The 16,201-nt window shown below is 40.5% G+C and overlaps 2 protein-coding genes, 1 long non-coding RNA gene and 1 other non-coding gene across 7 annotated transcripts in view; 3 read left to right on the forward strand and 1 right to left on the reverse strand.

Moving 5' to 3' along the window:
- The window catches only part of LOC144981346 (uncharacterized), a 676,107-nt gene that overhangs the window by 353,599 nt on the left and 306,307 nt on the right, over positions 1 to 16,201 (forward strand). Inside the window, exons 1-2 of one of the 4 annotated variants that reach the window (XR_013650908.1) lie at positions 1,898 to 2,496; positions 8,004 to 14,686. The exons of 2 other annotated variants lie outside the window; for them this stretch is intronic. The gene's annotated coding sequence lies outside the window, so the exon portion shown is untranslated. Of the gene's footprint in view, positions 1 to 1,897; positions 2,497 to 8,003; positions 14,687 to 16,201 lie in introns of those variants that run through there. One more of the 4 variants, XR_013650910.1, reaches the window with a different exon arrangement.
- Positions 1 to 16,201, reverse strand: part of LOC144987049 (uncharacterized) — an 84,281-nt gene that overhangs the window by 34,251 nt on the left and 33,829 nt on the right. The window lies entirely within an intron of this gene.
- Positions 771 to 979, forward strand: LOC144990744 (small nucleolar RNA U3). Its single transcript, XR_013654700.1, has one exon. It is a non-coding gene; the product is annotated as a small nucleolar RNA U3 (small nucleolar RNA).
- Positions 8,086 to 14,686, forward strand: LOC144988149 (uncharacterized). Its single transcript, XR_013651973.1, has 2 exons — positions 8,086 to 8,221; positions 12,245 to 14,686. It is a non-coding gene; the product is annotated as an uncharacterized LOC144988149 (long non-coding RNA).

A 16,201-nucleotide genomic window follows, 5' to 3' on the forward strand; every position in this document is an offset into this window, starting at 1 on the left:
GGTGTTACCATGACGACGCTGAAGTCAGCTGCTGCTCTGCAGGAGAAAGTCTGCAGCTCCTCAGTCAGGAAGCTCTTTCAAGCTCGTGCACATCTGTCAGTGCAGCAGCAGAAAGCCTGTTTCCCTGCAGGAAGTCTGAGACTTTTCAAAGTAAGAGCCTCATGTTGGCAGAGATGGGTTGGATTCTTTGATGCTCCAGTGTCTTTTGGATTCAGGATGAGTTCATGCAGATCTAGAAATCCCACCATGATGATCATCCTTGAGGAATTTCTTAGTGAGTTCTGGATGTTGTTTGTCCTCTTCTGTCTGCAGACAGGAACTCCTGCTCCTGGTCTCCTCCTGCAGATCACAGACTCACATCTCCTCCAATCAGACTGCAGCTTGTTTCTGAATTTAAAAAAGCATTTTAGTTCTTTTCAATCATTAAAGTAACCTAACAATGAAATGTTGAGTATTCCCCAACATCTTTGTCCAGTTGTGTCAAACTATCTTCTTCTCTGTTGGGTTCAGCTGTCTCAGAGATTAGTAGTCATCCTAAAGCCTTCATCTATCTGATCACAGATGGATTGGTCCTTCTGGAACCTTATCAGACATATCAGGAACCTTCACTAAGCCTCATCCTATGTTCATCTTTACTCTCCATGAAGTGACTGCAGCAGGAATTGTGAGACCAAACTGTTAACTTAGCAGTCTGTGATCTGCAGGAGGAGACCAGGAGCAGGAGTTCCTGTCTGCAGACAGAAGACGACAAACAACATCCAGAACTCACTAAGACTCTACTTTCAGGGATCATTTCTTTAGTCTGGAACTAGAGGATTGTGTTTCTACAGAGGTTGGTCTGGCTGTCCATGATGATGATGAATGAAGATGTTTCCTTCAGAGCAGGAAGCTGGTGAGAAGATGAGAATCTTCTTCACTGATGAAGACTGTTCAGTGTTTCTGGATGTGACACTGAAGGAGGAAACATTGTCTGAGTGGACTGTTGGTTTGTTGGAACCTGAAATGGGTTTTTGTAACGAGTCATGAAGTAAAAACACGTGTGAATGAATCAGATCAGGTTATCTCTGTCCTGAGGTTATTATTAAACTCTGACAGTCCACTTGAATCTAAATGTGAGATTTTACTTCCATGACATTTTTGGATAAAAACATCAAACCTTCATTGCTGCCTCCAGAAAAACCAGCAAACAGACTGAGAGGAAGACACATTCCTCATCTAATGTCATCAGTTCAGATTCATCAACAGAAGCTGACAGTTTCACAGAGAGGACTCAGACCTTGCTGACCTGGGACTGACCGTGGAAAAACCACAGAAAAGGATCCTTAGTGTCAGGGGGGGGGGGGGGGTCACGACTCCCCGTGGAAAACAAGGGAGCAGATGAGAGAAAACATCCTCCAGAAAGGAGCTCCACACAATTGATAAAGGGGATATCCCATGATGCACTGGGATCTTTTCAGTCTTTGTGTAGATTCATCAGCCTCTTTTATTTCATGTTTGTGTTTTTTTCTCTTCATTAATCAGTAATTTGAAAATCTGGAGTTCTAAATGTTTTTTTCTCAGCTTTCAGGAAGCGACACAGAAATCTGACACTTTTTTCTGCAGCTGGAGATCCTAAATGTGTCAGGATGGAGGTCAAACATCTTTGATGGTTAAATCAAGGATTATTTTGAATATTTTAGATGAATTTCTTTGTGGATGTTCTGTACTCCAGCACTTCTCTTTGTCCTTCTTGTTTCACCTCAGAACTGCTGCTCCATATCCTCAGACGATGAAGAAAACTGAATTTTATGTTTATTAAGACAAACTATTATGATCTAAACCAATCAAAGCTGCTGCTGTTAAGATTCTGACAGAAATGTTCTCATCCTGCAGGTTCCTCCACTTTCTCTCACATTGTGGAAAGTGTTGAGTCACTTGAAAAACTTTCATCATCTATGTATATTTGTACAAACATGAGTTCTAAAAAGAAAACTGGAGGGATTTTAAGGCAACAGAGAAGACAGGTTTGATGAACTTCTGCTCCCACAGTCGATGCAGCAGAGAAAGAAACTGAAGCCTTCATCACATCACCATAGCTGGATTCCAGAGCGCTTTATCAAAGCGCCTTAAGCCCGTTTGGACTCTGGCGCTCCACGCGCTGGATGAATAGTGGCGTTTGGAGGAAGTGCGGCTGCGCAGTCCGTCACTGAACACCGTCGCTGCCTGGACCTCTTTCTGGGTCCTAGTGCCCTAAAGGTTACAGCTCCTGGTTCCACAAGAAAAAAGTCCATTCTAGAGGCCACTCTGACATCATCATCATCAAAGACAGCGTTACCTAGCAACCATACCAAGACCATAGCAGCTTTAGAGGGAAACACAACAAACCATCAACGGCGCTTAAAGCAGTCAGACGTTTGTTCTGCAGCTCAGCAAAAATCTCTGCTTTAGGTTTTGGGGAGAAAAACAAAGGAAAACACACGGAGAAGGATTCTGCAAAGGAAATCCCAAGTTCTATTGGTAAGTCAGCGTCCTGGAAACATGCTTTGTTGGTTCTGAAGTGGCATGAATGCAGACTTAGATTGGTTTGTTTCCTTGGATTCTTCAGATGGATTCAAGCTGTAAATGTTGTCAGCATAAAGCAAGTTTGGACTAAACTAAAGCAGAAAGTGGCTTTGAAGATGGTCAAGAGAAATGAGGGCTTTTTTCAGGAATTCTTGGAAGAGGAGGACTTCTCCAAACAACCAGAATCTAGGAGGAGGTTTTTTCAGCATTGAGATCAGGATTTAGCATGAGCTTCAATCCCATTTAGGTTCAATCCAAATGTTTACCGTCATATTCAGGAGTTCAACTCTGAAAGCCACCATGACATCATAGACATTAAAGACCCTGTTACCTAGCAACCAAACACAACAAACTGTAGACTATTCAAACTGGACATTTTGGGGCAACAATTCTTTTCTAACTCAAGTTTTTATGAAAAATCCAAATGATGGAAACAGATTGTGTAAAGGAAATGAGGATATATTGGTGAGTCACAGTCCTGGAAACATGAGTTGTGCTCTGATGAAGACGCCTGATCCAAATGTGGATTTTTGAAATGTTCTTCATGAGATTCAAACTGATTGAAGCTTTGAATTAAAGGTGTCAACACATTTCTGCATTGGATTCATTCTGTTTCAGTGTCTAAGGTTGGTTTTGTGGCAGAAACCGAGTTTTTGTTGAACAGTAGCGTTTGAAAAAGCAGAAAGTGCAGGCTTTGGTTCTAACTGCTGGATCAGAAGTGGAATGTGAGCTGTAGTGGTGTGTCTGCAGCTGGATGTGGAACACATGAGGGAGGGGTCAAAGGTCAATCTTTCCTCCAAACAAATGTTGTCAGTCTATTCTCCAACAATGCTCCAACATCTTCAAAGGTTTTTGGTCCCAAATCCAGAGTGGAGCTGGTAGGACGTGATCATTTCCGCCTCAGATTTGGGATCTGTCATCTCTCTGCCACCGTGACACCGAGTGATGAGTTCATGCTCCAAAGCGGCCCGATCGCTGGCTTTAGGGACTATTCCAAAAGCTTTCAATGATGGCGGGGAATGAACATTAGGAACAGATGACGGCTTGAAATGTCTGCTGTTGGTTTCTGATCCAGACAGATATTCAATCAAATGTCTGTGAATCCATGATTTCCTTAGAATCTTTGACTCTAGATTCAAATATTCTAAAGTGACATTTTTTGTTTTATTAATCATTTCTGGCCTTATGAAGTTCTATTAGTGACTTCTTGTAGGTTTTTTTGAATACATGTAAAATTTCGGTTTGTTTTAAACCTTCATCCAATCCATTCCATAAATCCACACCACAATTAGATAAACACATTTTCTTTTTTGTTTTTCGAATGCACTGCTTTATTGAAATTCATTTTTTTTCTTAGATTGTAACTCCCGTCTCTGTCTTTGAACATTTGCTGTAAGTTTATTGGAAGTAAGTTGTATCTGGCTTTGTACATGATGAGAGGTGTTTTCAGTTTCACTACATTCCATAATTTCAATAAACCCAACTTTACAAACAGAGCGCTTGTATGTGAACTAAGAAATCTAAGATCTGAAATCTAAGAACTTCACTATTACTAATTTTCAATCCAAATGTTTTCATCTACATTCCATGTTATTTCATTCTCACTCCACACATCTGCTTCTGGTCCGGCCCTTCTATTAAATTTTAGAACCCAATGTGCCCCCCCCCCCCGAGTTAAAATAATTGCCCCCCCCTGATCTAACCTACCATTAAAGCTCCTCATTGGCTAAACACACCTGATCCAGGTAATCAGCAGCAGATGAACTCAAATGACCTCATGAGTCATTCTATCAATCAGTCTGCATCAGTCAGACTCCTGGTCTGAACATATTGCTGTGACCCGGATTTGAACCGGGGTTCCTGCGGCCACAACACAGAGTACTGACCTCTAGACGACCCCAGCCCTGAACCTGGAGGAACACAGATCTGGTCTATGTTGGTCTCTATGAACCTGATGTTGGAACTTCAGGAACAGCAGAACTGCTACGTTTGTTCTCTTCATCCACAAACAGAGAAACTGATCTTCACAGCAGGAACCACTGTGGACGTCACTAACATGCTTTGGTCCAATCAGATCAGAGATGTTTTCTCTGTTTACTTAGCATTAGCCTAAAAGTAACGTGTGCAGAAACTGGAGGTTTCCTTTATCGTCACCTTCTGACCACACAGAGAAAACCATAGAGATCAACCAACATGAGAGAGACAAACAAGACATGAAGCTTCAACAAGGACACTCTACCATAGCAGCTGGATTCCAGTGAGACTGAAAGGACAACAGAGAAAGAAATGAATCCTGGATGTCAGATAATTGACTATGTTTCCTGTCAGGAAGTTCCTCTCTCCCCCTGACTGCTAAATGCCAAGTTCTCTGGTAAAGAACATTATCTAAATCCAACCATGAAGGGACTTGAACCCTCAATCTTCTGATCCGGACTCAGACGCCTTGTCCATTAGGTCACATGGTCTGGAAGAAGCCCCAGTTCCAGCTGACAGAAGTCTGGTTCTGATCCATCAGATCTCACTAGCAACAGAACCAAACCTTCACGTGTTGCAGCAACAGTTTCCATGTTTGGGAGGATCTTCTGAAGAACAGCTCAGTTCCAGATCACATCATGATGTTTGATGTTTTCTTCATTCCAGGAAATCATCTGTGTCTCCTTTGATCTGTGCTGAGTCAGCACTTTGACTTCTTTTCAACTTTAGATCCATCATTTAGAATCAAGGATTTATTGATAAATATTATTTATTGACAGAAAATAAAGAGTAAATGTATTTATCATCCAGCAGTGATTGTAAGTCTTTTATTTTGAAATTCCTCAAGGATGATCATCATGGTGGGATTTCTAGATCTGCATGAACTCATCCTGAATCCAAAAGACACTGGAGCATCAAAGAATCCAACCCATCTCTGCCAACATGAGGCTCTTACTTTGAAAAGTCTCAGACTTCCTGCAGGGAAACAGGCTTTCTGCTGCTGCACTGACAGATGTGCACGAGCTTGAAAGAGCTTCCTGACTGAGGAGCTGCAGACTTTCTCCTGCAGAGCAGCAGCTGACTTCAGCATCGTCATGGGAACACAGTCTGCTGCTGCTTCTGGAAACGTCTTCAAGGCTGTGGTGGGACTTGTTGGTCTGGAGGACAGATTCTCTGAGCAAATGCTGCTTCAGCTTCAAGCTTCAGCTCTTTTCTTCTGGCAGAGCTTAGAAGAAATGGAAACCTCCTTTGTTCTGACTGTTTGCTCCAAATCCCAGATTCAGGAATTCCTCCAAGAAGTTCAGCTCAGAGATCATCAGCAGAGAAAAGCCTGAAGTTCTGATGGAAAATGACAACAGAACATGATCAATATTATTGATCCACATGGAATCCAGAAGAAACTCTGAGGTGAAGACATGAAGACACAAGCTTCAGAGACATGAGGAGAAGTCAGAGTGGATTCATTCTGGACTTTCTTCTCACATCTTCTCTTCAGAACATCTTTGTCTTTGATCCTTCAAATCTTCTGAAATCTGATCATCCATGGATTGTTTTTGTGGGATCAGATCCAGAGTTGCTGAAAGTTCTGCTGCCCTCTGCTGGTCAAAGTGTCCAAACAGCAGAGAGGAGATTCTCTGGGATTCATTGGAGTCCAGATTCTCCTGGATGTGAACAGTCTCTGCTTCTGGAACAGAAGAGTCCTTCTCAGAGCAGCATTATGGATCTGTTCTGTCCGGCTGAGAGCGCTCCCTGCTGGTAGGAGACAGAACCACATCAGCTGCTTTTCTTTGGCCGTTCAGAAACAGTCTGGAGACTCTAAAAAACCTCCACTTCCTGAAGCAAACGGATGCAGAGCATCATGTTTGATCCTCTTCCTTCAGAAACGGCTCCATTGTTCCATCGCTCAGCAGTTTGACTAAAGCAGCTGAGAGTCTTGATGCAAACAGACCTCAGCAGCTCATCCAGAACGCCATGACAGAAGCACATGCAGCAGCACGTGCACGCTCCCAGAGAACAGCAGCTGATCCAAGTCCTGACTTTGAGGTGAGACCTTTCTGTTCTGCTTGGACCACACTTCAACATGAACTTCATTTCCCATCATTCCATCTGTCAGGAGAGAACAGCTGCAATCAGCTTCCTTCAGGAATGACTGCAGGTAGAAGGATCTTTCATTCTTCAGCACCACCAGGACCCACATCCAGCCCATCAACAGCCAGAACATCAGTCACATCAGCGTCTGATCTTCATCACATCATCATCATCATCAAAGGACCACCTCTACGTTTTTACAGCCCTAATTGTGCCTCAATAACACATTATCCAACACACAATGTAAAAATAATTTAAAATACAACATTGTAATATTTCTCTGCATTGAGGAGGCCATTTGATATTCTCTGCATTTTGGTTCTTAACTGCACAAAGACGATTCAACATTTAACCAGTGGAGAACAAAGGGGTTACATCCTTTGCCACAATCACAAATAAAAATAAGATGAGGGACTTCCAGGACTTAAAGGTGGAATTTGGACTCACCAACCATGATTTTTTTCGATACCTCCAAGTGAGGGAATATTTTAACAAAGCAATTAGATCAGAAAAGGGGAGTGAACAAAACCCAGTCTTAGAGGTAATAATTGGAGCGTACCAACATAAAACATCCAAAATGATCTCTAAACTGTACCACAGCCTCATTTCCTGTCAGAAAAACACAACTTTATATGTTAAAGAAAAGTGGGAAAAAAAAAATGTCCATCACTATTTCAGAGAAAGAATGGTATTCAACATGTGCATCAACTCAGTCCTCTACCACATCACTGAAATGGAGGGAATTTAATTGGAAAAACCTCATGCGCTTCTTTATTACACCTTCAATTAAAAGAAAACTATCAGCAAATCCACAGATGTGTTGGAGACAGTGTGGTGCAGTAAAGGCAAATCACTCTCATATCTTCTGGAACTGTTCGCAAATAGGACCATTTTGGCATTCCATCCATCATGTCTTAACAAACGCTTTGCGCTACACAATCCCCTTCAAGCAGGTAGTATTACATCTGGGCAACATTTCTGTGAAGGAAATTGTTTTATTATTATCATTGTTTAAATGTATTTCTTTAAATGTTAACTCAGATTGACTTTTTTACCTCTTCTGAAAACAGTTGTGTGTTTGTTCATCTGCTTCTCATCTCCCACCCAGGATGAGGGGTTTACGACACACTGTCCTGAGCTGATAAGGGATACTGTTTGAAGTTAGAATCCAACCAAATGGGTCATTATACGACACCCCCTAATGAACTTTTCCTCTTTGTCTTGAAAATGTTACCTCCTTCTTGTGTTCTTAATAAAAGGTGCACAGGGAGAGGCAGAACCTTTGAGAAGAGCAGCGTGTTGGTTGTCATCTGTCACACTGGCTTCTTCTCCCTCGTGCATGAGAAACTTGATTCTTGTTGTGGTTTGTTGTTTATAATTGTGTTTTCTTTAATGTCTAGATGCATTTATCTGACATTCTTTGGTCCATTCGAGCCGGATGACAACATATCTGCGTCCTTGGGGGAGGACCATGCCGATTGAAGTCTGTGCACAGCCCGTGAGACCAGGTCTCCGGAGGAAAGTCCGTCGTAGTGAATTCTACGCCGGCCAATCGACTGGTCTGATCCCTGGGTCCGGATTGACGTTATTCGTTAACCAGTCAGACCACAACGACAAGGCAAGTACAGCGCTTTTTCAGGGGTTCAAGTCCCCGAAGTGGCCCAGAATTCTGAGGGACAGGTTCAAGTCCTGTTGCCTGAAACACGTGTGGGTTTGAAGTCCCGGAAAAGTCCAGAATTCTGTATAAAGGTGTAGGTTCGAGTCCTGCAGCCTAAAACGCGTAAGAGGGTTCAAGTCCCTAAAAGGCCTATTAAAATTTAAAAATAAATAAAAATAAAGTTTTTTTGGTGTGAATGTGTGTGCCTGTGTGAAAGGAGTGAACTTGTTCGGAACAGTGGGCAGCTGGAAACCTTGCGGTGTTAACACAAGGCTGCTTGTTGGAGTAGAACAAGATTTCATCTCATTAGGCTTTAGGTGAAAAGAACCCAGAGTCTAAAACGGGTTTTGCTCCTGGGAGGACCCTAAACGTGTGACCGGATCAGACAATAGGTCTGACCTAGAAGCTTGTTGCACGGGGAGTGAAATTCGGTCCTGAGAGAAATTCTCTGTTGGTTCTGATCACACTCTGTGACTAACGTAAATAAAAAAATTTAAAAAATGGGGGAATTCAAATAAAAAAGTTGAATTAAAATGAGATTAAAAATATATAGAAAGAGGTTCATCCAGGTTCAACTACATTCTTGATAAAATGGGATAAAACTACGATTTTAAGGGGAATGTACTGAATTAGTTCAAAGGTTACAAATTAAAAACAAAATAAAAAATACAAAAGAAACAAAAAAATAGTGAAGAATTAATTTGTGCAAAACTGTGCTTAAATGAAGCAACGAAAAATAAAGAATGGCATTCAGAAAAGTAAAACTAGAGAAGCATGTCTGATTGCTAAAAAAAGGAGGATAAATCAGTTGTGAGACTCAGACCCCTGCAACTGCAGGCTGCAGCAGGCTGCAGACCGAGCAGGAGCAGGATGAAAGGGGGGGAGAGCAGAAACCAGCTGATTTCTCACCTCCTCCCTACCAGGGGACGAATGCTCCTCTGTTGACGGGTTTTTACCCACCACTGACTGATTTAAATAAACCAGAAAAAGGAAAAGTAATGTTAGGAGGCAAAGGGAAAAACTTGTTTGGAGTAATACTTTGGGGGTTGGTTTGGAAGAAGCTGGAGAGTCATCTAACGATGCAGAGACATTTCCAATGATTGAAGTGCCCAATCCCAGAGCTGGAGAAGATGGCCAGAGGCCTACACTTCTTTTGTTTAGCACCTGGACATTAGAGGATGTTAGGAAGGCAGTGAGGGGAGTTATCTCTCACGGGCAAATGATGGAAGTTCAGAGAGCTTATCATCTGAATGGCATTAAATGTCAGCAGGCATGTATGACTGCTATGAAAGCAGACTGGGCAAAAGTAAAGGGAAAAAGGAATCCTATGAATGATGACGATCCACCCAGACCTCTTCCGCATAACAGTCTAAGAGTTAATTCAAAGTCTTACACTTTTAGGACAAAGAATTAGAGAAGCCTTTCCAATGAGACCTGATTATGGAAAGATTAGTCAAACTAAACAAAAATATGGAGAGGTAGTGTCTGATTTTAGAGTCAGATTTGAAGAAGTTTTAAAGCTAATAGTGGACTCAGAGATGATGATAATGATGATGATCCCTATAGACAGCAGCTGAAACAAGCTTTACTGCAAGCTATGAGACCAGAGATTGCAGACTAGATAAGGACACTTTACATTGATCTACCTACAGGAGCACTACAACAGTTTATGAATTTTGCTGTTCATGCAGAAAAAGTGATGGTGAATAAAAAGAAATTTAGGAATCAAAGTGAACATACATTTTGGCAGGAGGAAAGTAGTGATGTGTTTTTTGGAAGGAACATGAACAGAGGAAGAAATCGTGGACGTGGCCAAGGGCGTGGTCGTGGAAAAGGAAATTTTAAAGAAAATTTTAGAAGAAGGTCTAGAGGAAGTAGCAACAGAGGGTCAGAGCAGGTTGATGAGGGATGTTGGATTTGTGGACAGAGAGATCATTGGCTGAGAGATTGTCCTGAAAGAAAGAAATCAGATTGACTAGATGGTAGAAGTAATGTCAAGATTAACAATGAATCTGAACCAGAAATTCAACGAATTTGTGATGAATTTTTAGATCTCACTGAAGTTTGTCTTATGGAAAAGCCAGAAATAACTCTTTATGTTCAGGGACAACCGTTTGTTTTTCTTTGTGATTCAGGGGCTTGTAGAACTGTGATAAGAAGTTATTACAATGATTTTCCTAAGTCAAATAAAACAATACAAATGAGATCTGCAGATGTGCAGATCTACCTAAAACTGATCTTGGACAGACTGCAAAAAACTTAATGGAGAAAGCAAAAGCCAGAGTGTCACCCCATGCAGATTTTATGTCTTCAGACATTCTGTATGTCATGTTAAGATGCAAAAAGTCTCCTAGCCCTGACAGGAGATATGATGAAGCAGTGAGTAAACTAGGTTTTCAAAAATGTACAATAAATGATTTTTATTGGAAAGATGAAACTAGTTTCTGTACTGTGACAGCAAAAAATTTAATGTATACAGAAAGAGTGACAAATTAGAAACAAATGGCAAATGCAGTTCCATTTATTTCTTGTACTAAAGGTTCACGACAAAAAATGGGAAGAAATGAAAGAACATGTGCAGGAAGTGACTTATACTTTGAACAGGCAGAAACAAAGTGGGGTTTAGCTGTTGTAACTCAAGACAAGGTTCTGAAGGTAGGACCCCTGTGTGGAAATTCCTCAGCACAATCAGCAGAGTTGACAGCCTTAATTGAAGCATGCAAACTGTTTAAAGATAAGCCAGTTACGATCTATACTGATAGCCAATATGCGTTTGCTACAGTGCATTTGTTTTGTCAACAGTGGAAGAACTCAGGGTTAAGACATCAACAGGAAAACCAGTAACGCATGTAGACTTACTGAAAGAATTATTGACTGCTGTAATGTTACCATCTAAAGTAGCAATATGTAAATGTGAGACACACACACGAAGAACAGATCATAATTCTAAAGGTAATTCCTTTGCAGATGTAACAGCAAAGCAAGCTGCAACAAAAGATGTAGAAAAATGCACAAATGAGGATGTGACTGCAGATGCAACCGCTGATGTTTTAAAAGAAATGCAACACAGTGCACCGAAACAAGAAAAAATTTGGTTGAAAAAGGGAGCAAAGTTAGAACAAGGTTTTTATGTCAGCACAGAAGGAAAACCTATTTTACCAAAATCTATGTACAAATGGGCAGCAATTTTGAGTCATGGGCTTTGCCATGATTCAACAGGGGGGATGATGAATTTATTAGAGAAATATTATACAACTTATGGATTTATGCTCTATAAACTCTATAAAAAAAAATTTTTGTAAACAATGTGTTACATGTATGCGTCATAATCCCCAAGGCAATGTTAGACCTAAGAGAGGAAAATTTCCTGAATGAACTTTTCTTTTCCATACAATCCATATGGATTTTATTGAATTGAATAAAAGCAAAGGATTGAAATATTGTTTAGTGATTATTAATGCATTTTCCAAATGGGTTGAAATTTTTCCATGTGCAACACAAGATGCTATTACAGTAGCTAAAGGTATTTGTAAAAGAATAATCCCAACTTTTGGCATACCACAAGTGATAAGGAGTGATAATGGTACACATTTTGTAAATCAAGTGATAGACAAAATGGCTCAACATCTTTGTATTGATTTAAAGAGACATTGTAGTTATCACCCACAGAGTGCAGGATTAGTTAAGAGAACTAATAGCACTATCAAATCAAAATTAAAGAAATGCATGGAAGAGACAAACAGACAGTGGCCTGACTGCATAGACTTAGTTCAGCTAAGTATGCGTATCACACGCACAGCAGGTCAACCTTTAACGCCTTTTGAAATGTTGTATGGACGTTCTTACAGGTTACCAGACATTGATACTACACAGCAACATTCTCCAGATGATGATGCAAATTTAGTGGATTATTTGAGAAAAATGTTTACCACTAAAGATGTGCAAAGGACAAATCACGTGCCAGATTCCTTTTTATCTCCACAGGACACTTCACCAGTGCAGGTTGGTGACTGGGTGTTTGTGGAGGCCATAAAAAGGAAGTGTTGGTCCAGCCCACGGGGGGAAGGGCCATTCCAAGTCCTGCTGACTACACCAACAGCTGTAAAGATTGCTGAAAGGACGTTTTGGATCCACCTGTCACACTGCAAGAAAAAGCATCTGGGTGAGGCTAATTCCAACTGCTAGGTGGGGAAGTCTGACTACAAAGGGAGGCAGCCGTATAGAAGCTGCTTGTCTCAAAGTCGGCGAAGCAGGGGAATCCACCTAGTTTTAGGGAAGAAAGCACACCAGATCTCTTTTGCACTACACGGATCCTACACTGTTAGAGGACTTGAGGAGGTGATGTGCTAGTAACCTCTCCCTCCCGAAGATAGGTACATATCCACCATGGCGTGTCCAACTGGGCTAAGAGACAGTTTATTTTGTTTAATGTTCCTGCTACTCTCAGCAGGAGCCACCAAAAGGATTTGATTCTTTTGGAATCGTTATCCACCTGCAAGAAGAACCACCAACGAGGAAAGACTAAATGTTTCTCGACGATGGCTGAGTATTGATGAACATGATGTTTTGAATAGTCCAAAAATGAACATAACTCACCTGTATATGACAAATTCTTGGTATAGGTATGTTATGTTACTGGCTAAGGAAATGCATAGATCTGATTGCTATGTTTGTTCTGTAATTGAAGCTTCATCCCTACATCCTAATTTACAGGCAAAGCAATTTTCTGAGTGGAAAAGCGACTGTGTTATTGAATATAGTACCAGAGGGTATATTAGTACTGGAGCCGTCACCACTTCAAATGGAACTCTTGTAAGACCGAGTTGTAAGAGTTTGTATCAGTTTAAAAAACTGAAATTGACAAAATCATTAGCTCCATATGCTTGTGTAGAACCAGGAACTGTTTCCACATTGCGTAACTAACGATGGCACAGAGTTTTTAGGAACTTTGCCGACGAAGATGTCTCATGAACTTCTTGTTCCCTTCACAGTCCAGATAATCAATGACAGAGTTTCCCATGGTTATGCAGTTCCCTGCCCCAGAGGACGTTGTGTTGAATCTAATCCAGATTTAATGCCAGGTAACAATGGTACTTATGTGGTTGATCAAATGTTTTGGTTATGTGGGCAGGCCCTCTACCTCAGTCTGCCTAGAGACTGGAGTGGGATTTGTGTTTCTGTAAAGGTCACAGGTCACACTTTCATAGTTTCTGCAGTCCATGAGCCTCACCTGCGTCACAGACGTAACCTTATTGATGTCAAGCCACATGATTCCATTTGGGGATCAGATGTACCTGAAGACCATGAACACTGGAATACTGGGGAAAAGGTAACTATGGCATTGTTTCCCTAGGTTGGAAATGCTAAAAACACTTTCAGAATTGAGACCATTGATTATCGATTAGGTTTATTTTTGATTATTTTTGAACGCTACAATTAAAGCATTTAAAGCCTATAATGAAGAAATGTCAAGCATGAGACTTATGGTTCTACAGAACAGATTGGTTTTGGACTTATTGGTTGCTCAGGAGGGAGGTGTTTGTAAAATGTTAAATGATACCTGTTGTACATTTATTCCTGACAACACCGATGAAGGTCACAGCGTCACTGAAGCATTACATCAACTTGAAAAGGTTCAGCAGGCAATGCAGGATGACAGGAAACCCCAATCTTGGGATTTCTTCTCCTGGCTTGCTTTTGGTTCCTGGTGGTAACTTTTGTTAAAAATAGTGACACCAATTTTTATGGTATTGATCATATGTTGTGTATTCACTATGTGCATTTTTCCTTGTATTCAATCTATGATTTCCAGAGCAGTGAATGGTTGAGTACAAAGTGTTCTTCTGAGTCAAGAATACAACTTGTTTTTAAAGGGAGAACAAGATGACTGTAATGATTTTGAAACTGAAATGACTTGAAAAAAAAAAAAAGAACTTCTCATCTGAGTGTAAATTGAAAGTTTTATGAAAATGAAGATGTCACAGAAAACTGAAAAGAGATGTGATATTGGATGTGAGATTTTGACATTTATCAATGATAAAAAGGAGGGAGTATGTGAAGGAATTTGTTTTATTATTATCATTGTTTAAATGTATTTCTTTAAATGTTAACTCAGATTGACCTTTTTACCTCTTCTGAAAACAGTTGTGTGTTTGTTCATCTGCTTCTCATCTCCCACCCAGGATGAGGGGTTTACGACACACTGTCCTGAGCTGATAAGGGATACTGTTTGAAGTTAGAATCCAACCAAATGGGTCATTATACGACACCCCCTAATGAACTTTTCCTCTTTGTCTTGAAAATGTTACCTCCTTCTTGTGTTCTTAATAAAAGGTGCACAGGGAGAGGCAGAACCTTTGAGAAGAGCAGCGTGTTGGTTGTCATCTGTCACACTGGCTTCTTCTCCCTCGTGCATGAGAAACTTGATTCTTGTTGTGGTTTGTTGTTTATAATTGTGTTTTCTTTAATGTCTAGATGCATTTATCTGACAATTTCTGAAACAGTCATTCCTCAAGATCAGTATTTGGTGAAAATATTCCTGATTGCGGCAAGGAAAGCAATAACCAGAAGATGGCTTAAGCCAGAACCACCAACCCTCACAGACTGGACTGAAATAGTGGAGGAGATTTATATCATGGAAAAGATGACTTTTGTTTTAAGATTGAGAGAAGGACATTTTAAGGAAAAATGGGACAGATGGACTGTATATAAAAACTCACTGGTCGATGTACGACATTTCTGGAATGGTGGCTGACATGTTCTATTATTTTTCTTCCTTGCCTTTTCTACTTATTTATTTTTATTTATTATTATCATCTTCTTTCTTTCCTTTTCTACTCTTTGTTTGTAAGACTTTATCTGTTTGATGTCATGTTCTAGTGTTCTTTATCTTGTTTACAAAAAATGAAAAATAAAACTTAAGTTATAAAAAAAAAGAAGTCAAAGTGCTGACTCAGCACAGATCAAAGGAGTCACAGATGATTTCCTGGAATGAAGAAAACATCAAACATCATGATGTGATCTGGAACTGAGCTGTCCTTCAGAAGATCCTCCCAAACATGGAAACTGTTGCTGCAACACGTGAAGGTTTGGTTCTGTTGCTAGTGAGATCTGATGGATCAGAACCAGACTTCTAACAGCTGGAACTGTGGCTTCTTCCAGACCATGTGACCTCATGGACAAAGTTCCAACATGGTTTCAATGAAATGTGGAGGTTTTCCAGGAAACGTTGCTGCAGTTCCTCCGTCTCATCAAATGAGAGATTTCTCTGCACTAAAGAAGAAAATCTTCCAGAACAGCTTCAAGCTGCAGAAAAACTGTTTCCATCATTCTGAGGACATTTATTTAGGCTTCATGTGAAGAAAACAAACTGTTTGAAAAGATGAAAACAGAAACAAAGACGTTTCTAGAAGCTGCAGTTACAAAGAACAGCCAGCAGGTGTCTCACTGTGGGAGTCTCTGGAGTTGAAAATGACTTTTCTTTGGTGAAATTCAGTCATTTGGATGAAAGACAAACAGGAAGACAAATCCTTGTTATTCTAATATTGGATCCACATGTTGGTAGAAAGTAAAGCAGCAACAATCAAATGATCAGCAGGTCTTTTTAGTTCAACTCTCTCTAGAATGAGATCCAGACTGAAGCTTTTGGAAACTTGGATCATTCCAGCTGAAACTCACTTGGATCAACTGTGGACATTTCTGGAGATTTCAGGACGTAGATTCAACAAATCCCAGTTAGTTTGCTAAGAAACAGAAGAAAACTCATTTACTGAAACTCTGGGATGTTTGAAATCCAATTTTTAGCTCTGGGAGCTGAAAATGTGTGGAGCTGCTGAGAATCCATCATCCTCTGTGAACGCTGGATCTTCATCCCTGAAAGTCCATGTGAAGAGGAGAAATGGTTGCTCCTCTTCACACCAGAGACAGGAGCAAGAACAGATT

The sequence above is a fragment of the Oryzias latipes genome, chromosome 2, assembly GCF_053564925.1.
Source record: "Oryzias latipes strain Hd-rR chromosome 2, Olatipes_Hd-rR_3.1".
Taxonomy (NCBI): domain Eukaryota; kingdom Metazoa; phylum Chordata; class Actinopteri; order Beloniformes; family Adrianichthyidae; genus Oryzias; species Oryzias latipes.